The sequence below is a fragment of the Octopus bimaculoides genome, chromosome 10, assembly GCF_001194135.2.
Source record: "Octopus bimaculoides isolate UCB-OBI-ISO-001 chromosome 10, ASM119413v2, whole genome shotgun sequence".
Classification (NCBI taxonomy): Eukaryota; Metazoa; Mollusca; class Cephalopoda; order Octopoda; family Octopodidae; genus Octopus; species Octopus bimaculoides.
The window spans coordinates 48783408-48796350 of record NC_068990.1 but is presented as its reverse complement, the minus strand read 5'-3'; the positions used below and the strand labels follow the sequence as shown (position 1 = coordinate 48796350).

General features: G+C 37.1%; 1 long non-coding RNA gene across 1 annotated transcript in view; it reads right to left on the bottom strand.

Annotated features, from left to right (window-relative positions):
• Nucleotides 1-243: 243 nt before the first annotated feature.
• LOC128248900 (uncharacterized) overlaps nucleotides 244-12943 on the bottom strand; it is a 24536-nt gene continuing 11836 nt past the window's right edge. Inside the window, exons 2-3 of the long non-coding RNA XR_008265052.1 lie at nucleotides 3190-3463; nucleotides 244-453 (exon numbers count right to left, since the gene is read on the bottom strand). This is a non-coding gene — a long non-coding RNA (uncharacterized LOC128248900). The remainder of the gene's footprint in view (nucleotides 454-3189; nucleotides 3464-12943) is intronic.

The window sequence follows — 12943 nt, the reverse complement described above, 5'->3', positions numbered from 1 at the left end:
CAAAATGATAAACAAGGTACAAGAAACATACAGGCCACATAGAGAACGTATCCTTCATCAGCTGCCACCATTATAACACTGGCGTTTCGAAGAGTTAGGGCAGGACGCATCGTTAAAATGGCTCTTCTCACGGTCACAAATTAAATTTGTTCCATAGAGGATAGTGGCAGACGGAAAACAAGACAGGAAAACGAAACGGTGGGGGTACGTACGTGTCAGTCCTGTTTGCAATGGAGGAATTTATATAAAAAAATATTTCGTGAGGATCGTTACAATAATGTCCAGACTTCCGTAAACCTGCGATGAGTTACTCGGTTATTTTTCTGCTTATGGAGAAGTTAGAATCCTGCTGGTAGTGGGGAGGGGTAATTTTTGCTGTTCAGTCCCCTCATCTAATTGGTCATCTATTGTTTTAAACTGTCTTGGCTTAGCTACGGTTGGACAACCATTAACCTGTCAAATGAATTAGGCATGAGTATTAGACATACATGTACATTCATATATTTGTATACGTGCACACATACACGCGCACACACACACACACACACACATACATACTCACATACCTATATATACTTATATAAATGGAGTGTATATAAATAATACAAAGACTAAATAAAGTATCAAGACGTTTATATGCGGATATAAATAAATATTCGTATGTATGTATACACCCATACACCACCACACTACAATAAGGGGTAAAGGGTTACTTTATGAACGAAACATTTAAGCTCCGTGCGGCTCCGGCAGAAGGTAACGGCAAACTTCTGCTGACTCTTTCGCCACAACTTTCTCTCACTCTCTCCTCCTGCATCTAGCAGCTTACCTGGGACGGACCGCTGTCCCGTCCAGGTGGGGAACTATACGCCAATGAAACCGGGGAACCGGCCCTTATGAGCTAAGCATGGTTCGAGAAGAAACAAACAACAGTATATGTTCATTCTTTTCTTCCGCTGATGAAACTGAGTTAGCAACCAACTCACTGCACGAAACTCCCGGTAAATTATTTAACTTAATATGAGTATTCGTACTTATCCCTGTAGTCTGCGTGCATATCGATGCATGTGCATTACACACACACATTATCACATCGTTTCATCGTTCCACCAACCAGTTCCATCCGGAGAATGTTTAAAGATAAGGACATGGAACTCAGAGTAACACAATAGTATCTGCGGGGACTATAACTCTAAATATTAAATATTTATTCTACCTAAGGTACTGAACCTTTTTCTTACTCCTTTTCTGATTTCAGTCATGCTATTACCGTGTACGTAATTACATTTAAAACATTCTCTCTTCATATATGCGTTGAAAACATCCATAAAAGAACTAATAAAGAAATATGAAAAACATTTAATGAAAGATGATCGAATTGTTCTCTATTTATACAAATACTCACAAATTGTCTCACGTACAGACACACACGCACACACGAACGAAGGGCTTCCGTACTGCTTTTCTCTTCTGAATTCCATTCACAAGGCATTGGTTAGTAAAAGTGGTGGTAGATAACACTTAGCTTAGGTGTAGTATAGTAGGATCAACACTGGAATTACGAGGTTCCAAACCAATTCTTAACTACACATCTTGTCAGCAATCAGTTATAGCCATGTCATTTCATACAGAGTGTGTGTGTCGGGGTGTGTGGTGGTGGAGTGAAGTGATAAGGGACAGTAAACAGAATCCTTTAACTTTTCCGATTATTTTTGTCATTTCGATGTTTCACTTCTACCTTTACTACATCATTACCACGGCAACATCACCAACAAGCCGAGCTCTTTGTCCCTTCTTATTCCGTAACTGTGTTGGGAGTACAAGATTCAAAGTAAAGCACTTCAGTTGTCGAGAAGGTGATGTCTTAACAACACTATGTTGCAATACACTTATGTTCTCAGTATGCCACGATTTTTTGAGGGCAAGTTGGAAAATATCAACTCATTACAAAACGTGAGTATTCTTAATGCACTTTATATGTGCAAAATGGAAATACAATCGGCTACTTCTGTATCAGACTATTTTAATACTGTTTTCTATCTATCTATTTACATACGCACGCGAGCACGCCCACCCCCACCCACCACGTATGATTGGATGTGCTCAACGCGCGGCAATTATTTCATTCAGGTTTCAGCTTTAATTGTTAATAGTGTTAAACTTACACTGTTGTGTGTTCACACAGGGTCCCGTGCCAAGCCAATTGGGGAATGGACCAAGACCTGCATCCCCTGTCAACAAGCCAAGGTCCATCGGCACACCAAAGTACACCTCGGCAACTATGAACCATCGCAGGCCCGTTTTAGCTACGTCAACATTAACCTTGTCGGCCCTTACCACCTTCACAGGGCTGCTTGTACCTACTGACCTGAGGTTGTCCTTCAGCACGGAAACACAAGAAGTCAACCGAGCATTCATCATAAACTGGGTTGCCCGTTTCGGTGCCCCAGATAGCATTTCATCTGATGTGGAATGACATGTGCGACCTTTATGGAATCACAATGAAGCGCACAACAGCTTATCATCCACAGGCCAACGGTTAGTGGAGAGATTTCACTAGCAACCAGACTTAACGGGCCCAATTGGATCGATCAACTTCCATGGGTGATGCTGGGAATCAGCACCGCCCCAAAGGAAAATCTCAACACTTCTTTCCACATGGGGCCTACAAAGAAGGACGATACAAGGACAGACAAACACATAAGTGGGAGCAAAAAGAAAAACGAATAGAAAACATGGGTATGAATAATGAAAAATGGAATGAAGGCCACTCGATTCCACATCCGAGCGACCTTATTTAAACTTTTTTAACAAAATTTTTTTTACAACATTAATTCGTTACAAGTAGTTCATCAGACTGCAAACGAAATAACGACTCTACTACTACTGACCCCTACAACGACTGACTGTTTGATTTTATAGTGGCTCTTTCATACCACTTTGTCAAGTTGGAAGGAGTGTACCATTTTCACTACAGCAAGAGCTTTCTTCATGTTAACATAACAGATTGCTTAGTTTTTTTTGCTATTAAAACTCTCTGCACTAAACATTGGTGAACGTGTTGAAGCTATAACCATCAGTGAGAAATAAAATAGACTTTCTTTGCTTTCTGAATGGTATAACCAATCTCTTGCATGTTACTTGTGTGTAGATTTATGAATATGTATGAAAAATAAATTTTGACATTACCACAGTTTCTTTTCATTGTCATTCAGTAGCCTAGATTGACAACCAATAGGTTGTCCAATATTTACCATCACAATCGTCTACATTAGCTATTCACCAATCGCATTCAATGTATGCTTTGTGTTTCCATTAACGCCACAATATTTAGCCAACGGACGTATTTTGATATCAAAAGTTGGTCCTCCACATTCTTTCTTTCTCTTCGCTTTACGTTTTGCACTTACAAATACAAAACATAAACTCATCTAATATTTCTGTTTCTCCTGCTCATTGCCATCTACAATAGAAAAAAATCCAATGATAAAGGTATTTAAGAACGAATAGTTTATCTGAATAAAAATGCCAAATGTAGCGTGTGCTATCGTATGGCAACCTGTTACAAGGTAGCAGTTTCAGAGTTTAGCATATCATTAGGATTGCGGAAAACAAAGTCTGATCAGAATTTTAAAAACAAAAATCCGGCAAGTGAAAGTGGCAGCGATAAAAAAAAAAAAATCTCTACACGTTTGGGAAAAACGCAGATCATGTTAATTAATTTTCAGCCTGGTCTCTTAGCCTGTCTTACTGGCAAAGAAAGTAAGTCTAATGTTCGCAATACCAAATGGTTTGTAGATATAAGAATAAGAGAGTATGTAAATGCATCTAACTGATCCAACAGTATGCAAAATAGAGTTTGCATTTATAATTATTTATATTAATTCAAGAGCTGATCTTTAAAACACTTTGAAACTATTTTTCGACAGGCATACTAAGTTCGAGTAATAATTGTTCTATGGAACTTTTCAATCTGGAAATGTCGCAAGTCTATAGTTAATTTGGACACGTTTTTTTCTGAACGTATACTGAAGACTTTTTAGTTTTGTGTATGAGTGAATATGTGTCTCTAGGGAAGAGGTGGTACTACTAAAAAATATCTGGTCACTTCGCTTTTGTCTGAACCATAATAATTATTTTTATGGATCGATATGATTGAAGGACCAATGCATATAAATTAAGCTATCATGTGGAGTGGGTGTGCAAGGAAATGAATACAAGGGTTACACTAATTATTTTAATAGATTTAAAGCTTGGTATTTACCTGCTAGAAGACGTGTTTTAGACATTTAGAATGTTAACTCTGGAAGATATTTTAAACACGATAAATTATGTTAGCATACACTCCTTCACTATGAATTCCACCATTAAGGAAACCCAAATAAGCCTCTCACTCCTCAATAATCCAAGACTATTTGACAAACTTCAACAGTAATTCTAAGTGAAACGACCTTTATTGACGAACATCTAGGAACCGCTAGTACCCCACGATACACTAGAAATTAAAAATTTGTCTTTATTAATCAATGCCCTTTTGTATGTAGACTTAACAAGATTTACCTGCAGAACTTTTCGAAATGAGAAATGCGTAGGTCTATGAAAGCGCCCACCTATTCGAATTTGCAGAAGGGCGAAATTAAATGGAGGATCCTTCCTTTGTTGACCCCGTTTTCTTTTTAAAACAAACTTAAAACTACAAAACTCCATTAGTATGCTACTTAGCATTGTTACTTAAGTAATTAAGATGTACAAATTTAATATTCTCCCCTGGTACGCAAACCTATTATAATATGAATTTGCTTGTGATCTAACGAAGAAAATGTGACTATATTAGTTTAAACTTGTTACCTGTATTACAGTTTTCTTTAACAATATAGGGTTAAAGTAGAAACTGCATAGAGTAAAATGTCTCGGTCCTGACATCGTTTAATGAAAATGGCGAGCATTATGGTGTCTATAACATATTAGCAATAGTAATACGAACGAATCAGATTTATGAGAAAAATAATAATTAAGCTCAATTAAAGCATAATAGATTTAATACCCTCTTGGGTATTCTTAGCTCTTCAAGATCTCTAATCCTGGTTCCTATGAACATCTTTAGTATTAGATCATTAATTTCTGCTAAACATAAACGTTTATGCGTTTGTTTGCACAAAGGATTTTAGATTGGAAAAATGATGAAAGTCCCAAGAGTATTTTGTATCGTTGCAATTTAAGATTGACTTTAATTAAATTGTTAAAAATATCAGACACGCAAGCGATATCTGTTTCTCTGCTTTCAAGATTCTCACATACTTTTTCATCCATCACCCTTCAATATGCATTATAAAAGACCCAAATTCTTCGCTTTTTTGCGACAAAGCTGACAAAATTAAAACCTGTAATTAACGGGTGAGCTATAACCTTAGTCATGACTTTGTTTAGAACTTGTAACGTTTCACACGAAGCTTCACAAAGATTCTTTGCAGCAAAATACTGTCTATATTTATTTATTAACATCCGGCAAAAATGTAATAAGTCTACACTTTCACAGTTGTTATTCAATTTGATTACTGTAATTTATTTAATTGAAACTATTTTAGATCTCAGATGTATTTCTAGAACTGGAACAACCCTAAACACTCAGTCATTCATAAAAAATTGAAGATAGCATTTTCTGCTTGTCGTCACTCGCGAGCGAGTATGACCTAGCAGCATATATCATGCTTCACTATTTATTTTAGGCGCCTATGTAATCGCGAGCAGACATAAACATCTACTCGTCTCCCTGAGTCGTCTTTGCCTTGTTGCCAAAATCGTTAAATAAGTCTCGGCAACAAGGCAAAGACGACTTTTATGGAAATTCAGTTGATGATGCGGTAAAGTAATGGTTCTCAACTTCCTGTTGCTCAGCGATCCCTTTTATTTTTATTCTTCTGCTTATATCGCATAGCATCAGGCGTTTACGACATCCTTTTCCAAAAAAAGAAAAACAAGAACAAATTATTTTAATGAAACAGGACCTTGTGGTTTATTAACCATATTTTCTTATAATATTCTATCCAGCATATGCATCTTTTTACTTAAGATATTTGCGTGAACTAGTGACCCTATGTTAAATTTTTTTATGGATGTTACTACAGAAGGCGAGTATTTATATGGCATTATATTTAGATTTATAGTATTTGTGCAAAGAACAACATTACTATTTAGATTTTAATTAAATTTGCGTGGACTAGTGTCACCTACATTAATTTTTTACGAAAATTTCTGAAGAAGGCGGGGAATTACATAGCGAAATTATATTTATGATATTTGTGCACGCAAAGAAATAAGAGTCAAGAACATTACAATTTAAATTTTTATTAAAATGCTATAAGATTTATGCAGGGTTGGAGGGGCAAGTCGATGTCTTCGAATAGCGTCGGAGGACGCTGGACGGAGGGCCCGGTTAAGTTGCTAGGAATCTGGTTTGGTCCAGATCTCCAGATAGAAAAGAACTGGTCTGAGCTATCGAGCAAGGTGGCCTACTTAGTCAAGACCTGGTCTTGGCGGTGGCTATCATTGAAAGGGATTGCGGAAGTGACTAATGTATTTACCGCATCGGTCATCGTTTACCGCCTAACCGTCGTTCCTTGTCCAGATTCGTGGTTGAGCAAGTTGGAGAGGCAAATCTTTCGCTTTTTGTGGAAGAACTCCACTCCACTTGTAAAACGTTCTATTTGCCGTCAAATAGAACGTCAAAAGCTGTTAAAAGGTGGGTTAAGGATGTTTTGGCTGTTGATGCGCAAGCATGCGCTGAGGTTGAGGCATCTCTGGCTCTACCTGGATGGTGAACGGGTGTGGTCTCTGCTCGCTAAACGGATGTTACCCAGCTTTACTAGTTTTGTTGGTAGAGAAAACTGGTTTCGTCGTAGGTCGAGGTTGGGTACCTGGTATACGGAGTGCCGCAAGTCCTCCAGTTCTGCAGCTCGGGCAACGCCAGCAGTTTCGGTACCACCGCGGCTTACTATAGTAGTTTAGTAGAGGCTGGAAATGATGATGCCCTGGGAAGGACCCTGGGTCTCGATGACAATCAGTTAGACAGCTTGTTTCGAAGAACATTCGGGCCGAAGACGCTGGATAACTTCCAAAAGTCTTTGATCTAGCAGTGTTACCGAGGAGCCTTACCCGCTCGGGACAAGCTCACCAGACACGGTCATCCCGGTTCATCGGCCTGTCCAAGATGCGAGCAGGATAGGGAAACCGTCCTGCACGTTATTGTTTAGTGTCCGGAGGTTATTGTTCAGTGTCTGAAGTGTGGATTATGCAGAACACCTGTTGTCGGATTCAAGAAGAGTACAGCTGTCGTCTGAGTCAATTATAAAAATTGACCCGCCGGATTTCCTCACGAAAGAAGGTAAGAATTGCTTTCTCATAGTAGTAACAATTGCGAAAGAGGCGATATGGAAGTCGTGAATGAAAGGATTGGCGACAGGCAACATCATCTCTGGTCTCGGGTTGGTGAGATTTTTCACCTTTCATCTGAAAAGTGAGGCTGGAGAGAAGATGCCTGTCGGAGAGGACGTTTAAAGACAGATGGATGCGTGTAGCGAGGATGTTGGGCGTGAAAGACTCCTCGTGAACGTGCCATGAGGCTGTACATAAAAGTATCGGTAGAAGAACAGGGCTCGTGGGATCGGAGTGTAACCTGTTTTTACTGCCCCATTGTGTGCTTGTGATTTTGTCCTTTGTGTTGTATTTCATTCGATTTTTTCATTCGATTTTATTGTAACCGCATCTTAATTTTTAAATTGTAATCATCTGTGTGTCTGACCCCAATCAGACTGTGCTGTCTCCTCTTTGTCAGCCCCTTGTGGGCAATAAAGAAATATTTATGCAGGTATTAAACAACCAAACACATATATTAGTATTAGGCTATATTTAAGGTAAAATAATTTAAGATATTCAAGATAATTTAAGATTCAACAGATTATGTTCTAAAACAATAAATACTGGGTGCTTTGTGCTTGTTGAGATTTTGCTTTAAAAATATAGCTTCAATATTTGACAGAGCTTCAGAGTTACCCTTTTACATATTTGAATTCTACTTTGCTGTTAACTACTACTATGTATATTATGCTTAACCTTAGTCAATCAGGTAAAGAGAAGGAAACTCTAACAACTTCAAGTTTACTGTCTTTCGAAAACAAGAACGTATATTTTGCTGCTTATACCATATAACACAAGGTTTTCAAAGTGGTTTTGCAAGTTCATTAATTCTTCAGAAAAATCTGGAATAATTTTGTTTGCATTAACTTAAAACTGATTCACAGCCCTCTTGGGTATTTTCAGCTCTCCAAAATTTTAAAATTTGTTTCCCATGACCAACTTCAGTGATGGAAGATGATTAATTTCTGTTAAACGTAAATGTTTATGCAACGTTTCCACAAATACTTTTAGACCGGGAAAGTGATGGAAATCTCAGGGGTATCTTGTTTCGTTTCATTATAACATTGACTTCAATTGAATTGTTAAAAATATTAGAAAGGCGAACAGCATGTTTTTCTACTTTCAAGATTACTACATTGTTTCATCCATTTCATTTTAGTATACATTAAAAGATGTCCAAATTCTTCTTCTCTTGTGTGATAAAGTTGACAAACTAAAACGTATATTTAACGGATGAGCTATAATAATTTTCATGGTCTTAGTAAAATTCATACAAGATTCTTTGCACGTAAATGTTGCCTATATTTTTATTATCCACTGTGTAGTTATTAAACTATTTGGAAGACGACTCGTCATTGAAGGTGCTCCATTAGTTGCACTGCAATAATGTTTGCAAGAGGAATTTACTGTCGAAAAATTTCTTCAGGTTTGTAAATCGATGAAACTTTTGTAATAGTTTTCAATTATTTAGCAAATAGCAACTCTTCTTGATTTGTATTAACATAGCACACAAAGGCCACTGATAACGCTTCTTTATATTATAACACTGTGTCGTTTCAAGATATCTCAGGTTGAGAAAAAAGTAAGCAACATTTTGAACAATGAAGAATTTGTAGCGGATTTTTGCAGGGTTTTGAATTTAAAAAAAACTTTTTTTGCAATTGTCTGATAATACAGACGTAGACTTGCCCAGATGCATCAATAAATTAACATTGATATTTTTTTTGACTGTTATTACAATCATCTATTTTTTTCTGGATATTGAATAACGTTTAGAGATCTGTAGGTGAGTTTAATTTATTGTTGCCTGTTGCAGGATTTATTGTTGCTGTTGGAAAGTTCGTTTAACGGCTTGGATAGTGTTATTGTAATATTGTTTTTTGTTACCTCCCCCACGGGGGAAGGATTTGTATAAACTGTATTTGTTTACCTCGTTGTAGACAATTAATTTTGAGTGCCGTTATGGCGTCAACTGCAGAAGCAGTAACAATGAACTATGCCGCTGCTGTTGGTCAACAACAGGAAATTATTAAGGTTAAAAAGGCAGAAATACAACTGCTTTTTGGTAAAATAACTGAAAGTAACGGGGAAAGTAAATTCTCCCTACCACCTGAAATTACGAACTGTAGAAGGGAAAGAACAACCATTTATAAAACCTTTTGTTTAAAAAACAAGACAATCACACGGTTCGAGGAGGAAGATATTGAAGAGTGCCTCGGGTCAGTAATGAGGGATATCGTCTTCCTGACTCGAGGTAATAGGTACGCTACGGTCGAAGCAAGGTTCGAATCGGTTGAAAAGGCTAAGGAATATTCCGCCCGGACCTTGCAGAACGACAAAATGGCATTGCTGCCATTATATCTGGGACGCAGGACGTCCCGGATAGAAATAACAAATATCCATCCTGATGTTGAGGTAGCATGGGTTATTGTCATGCTCCTCTTCAATAGGGAGGAAAAACTGGAGGTTATCCAGGATAAAAGATGTGTCACCCAGAACTGGAAAGGACAATCCTTGGGAATCCTGGTACAAGCTTCCCTTACAGATCTAGAAGGGCTCCCAAATAGACTATTAATCGCAGAGGAATCAGCCCTAATCATCAGCATGGAATGGAGGAAACCTCGGTTCTTCCGGTGCGGAAGGAAAGGACACCAGAGGTCCGACTGTGGATAAAAAGGCGAAAAAGCGGCAAAAGTGGCAGCCCCGGCCAAGGAGGCCATTACCTAGGGGTCGACCACCAACATAGAGACCAACAACGACAAGGTGGTAGCCTCGGCCAAGGATGCCATTACCCAGAAAGCTACCACCAGCAAAAAAGTAACCGTTGCCATGAAATTGTCAAAATGAACGAAAATCTGCTATTCCTCCGCTCTAGACTGGTCAACAAAAGAGGGCCAATCATTCTTCATGACAATACTCAACCACACATTTCACTAATGACAGTCTAGAAGTTGAGGGAAGTTGTTCCTCACCCAGTTTATTCCCCAGACATTTCTCCTACCGACTAACAATTTTTCAAGCATCTTGATAGTTTCCTGCGAGAAAAGGAGTTCAAAAATCAAACCAAATGCTAAAAGTGCGTTCAGAGACTTCATTAGCTCTAGAACTCCAGATTTTTATGTTACCGGAATAAACAAACTTGTACTCATTTTGACGATTAAAACATCGCATTGTTGAAATATATTGTGATGAATTTCATGTTTCTAAACGTTGTTTACTTTTTACTCAGCCTGATAAACAAAATCTAGTTTTTTAAGTCACTACAAAGCTCTCTTTCAATGTCAGTTTGTCATTACATCGATTTTAGTTGAGGCTGAACTATTACTGAGTGGAATCGAAGAAATTACATCAGCTTCAGTAGGTAACAGAGTGTAAAAAAAATTTGTCACGGAACGTAAAATAATCTTCAACACTCTTAGGTTTCTCACATTTAGCAATGAGTTATGGAATTTTACGTAATGCTATAAACTCTTTCATTGTTGTTTCGTATTATTTTAAAGTAGAATTATAATTATAGAACAGTTTCCAAATTTAATTTCTAAATCAAGAAAATAATTGTAATCCTTATTAACTTAGGATGTTTTCTTTTTCAAGTGTTCAGACATTCTGCAAGTTTCATTTCCTTCAGTATTTGCCATCTCAATTTAGGTAACTAACACTAAACTTCAATCAGTCAGGTGCATATCGGCTATAATTTCTTTTTTGTTTATTCATTTCTATATGTTGCAAACAAAGCAAGTGAAGAAAATCAAAATAAACTATCTTGTATTTAATTTCAGAATATCAACACTTTATCAATAATTCTTTCCACAATAAGCACAAAGCCTGAATTTTTTTAGGGTGGAACGGGGCGAGTCGATTACATCGATCCCAGCGCTTAACTGGTATTTATTTTATCGACCACGAAAGAATGAAGGGTAAAGTCGGGCTCGGCAACATTTGAATGTAAAACTGGAAGAAACACTGCTAAACATCTTGTTTGGCGTGCAAGCGATTCTGCCAGCTTTCTTTCTAATTCTTTCTAATTTTAGAACAAAGTCAGCTATTTTTGAGTGGGGAGGCAAGTTAATTAATTCGACCCCAGTACTTTACTGATACTTTATTTTATCGACTCCGAAAATCGGTGGGATTTGAACTCAGAACATAATAAGCTGGAAGTAATGCCTCTCAGCATTTTTTCCGGTGTGCTAACGATTCTGCCAGTTCGCCGCCTTTAATACTTTATTAATAATGATTTCAAATCTTGACACAGGGCCAGCAGCTTTTGAGGGGACGGGGGAGTCGATTATATTGACCAGTGCTTGACTGGTACTTATTTTATCGACTTTGAAAGGATGAAAGGCAATGTCGTCACGGCGGAATTTGAGCTCAGTACGTAAAGGCAAACGAAATGCTGATAAATATTTTGACCGGCGAGCTAACGGTTCTGCCAGCTCACCGCCTTTAATATTTTATTAATAACTAGCTGACATACAAGGTAATTCCCGAGAAAGCGGGCCCTATTCCTTGGTTTCGTTCTCATAATTGTTTCACTAATCCAATAACAATAATACAAAGTATGTAGCCCTTAAAACGTGTGCATTTATTGAGAATACCGAACTGTCTTACACAGGATCTTGTTTTTAGGAATTACCAATAAGTTATGAATAACCAAATTGTGAACATGAAATTAATTACCCGATAGTAAGAATTCAAATAAAGTAGCCTGGAAAAGGGTTTTAATACGTTCCTAGAGTATATAGAACTTAGGAGGAAATACTAATAAGGTATACTAAATACTAAAATCGTGAAGCATGTTACGTAATAACAGGCTAATCAGATATGAGATAATAACAATTCAAAGTAAATAACTCTGAAAAAAGCTTTTGTTCATTCGCAGAGAATATTACCCTCAGCGGCGCTAGTGTTGGTATATTCGTGAATAAGTCACTATTGTTTAGGAAAATACTATTTACTTGTTTAAGGGTTGTACTGGATAAATTGCGAAAATAACTCAAATAGTTCAAATACTAAGAAATAAGCATACTCAATTTAATTTATACGAAATATTTTACGAATATGGATGGGTTATTTCCCTTGGGTATATATAAGGATCCCTTCCAGGAGGGAATGGGTTATTTCCCTTGGATGTTTAAAAATAATATATTAGTTATATGTAGTAGATATAAGAATCCTTACAGGGGCCCTATTATCGATTTTTCAGACACGAGTTCTTCTCATGTGTCAAGTTTCATCAAAATCGATAAAACGGTGTAGGAGGAGTTAGATAACAACGCCACAAACAAACACACACAAATTTCCACATATGTAGTAGATAAAGGTGCATAATACACAAGAACAATGTATAAAAATTTTACGTTTATATATTTATTTCGCAAAACTCTTGATGTGAAATCGTGTGTTGAAACAGATATTGTTATATTTGGGAACAGCCATTTTTGCTAATTAATGGCATGCACTATATATTTGATTCTTACTTTTTTTTTTTTTTTTATTATTATTATTATTATTATTATTATTATTATTATTA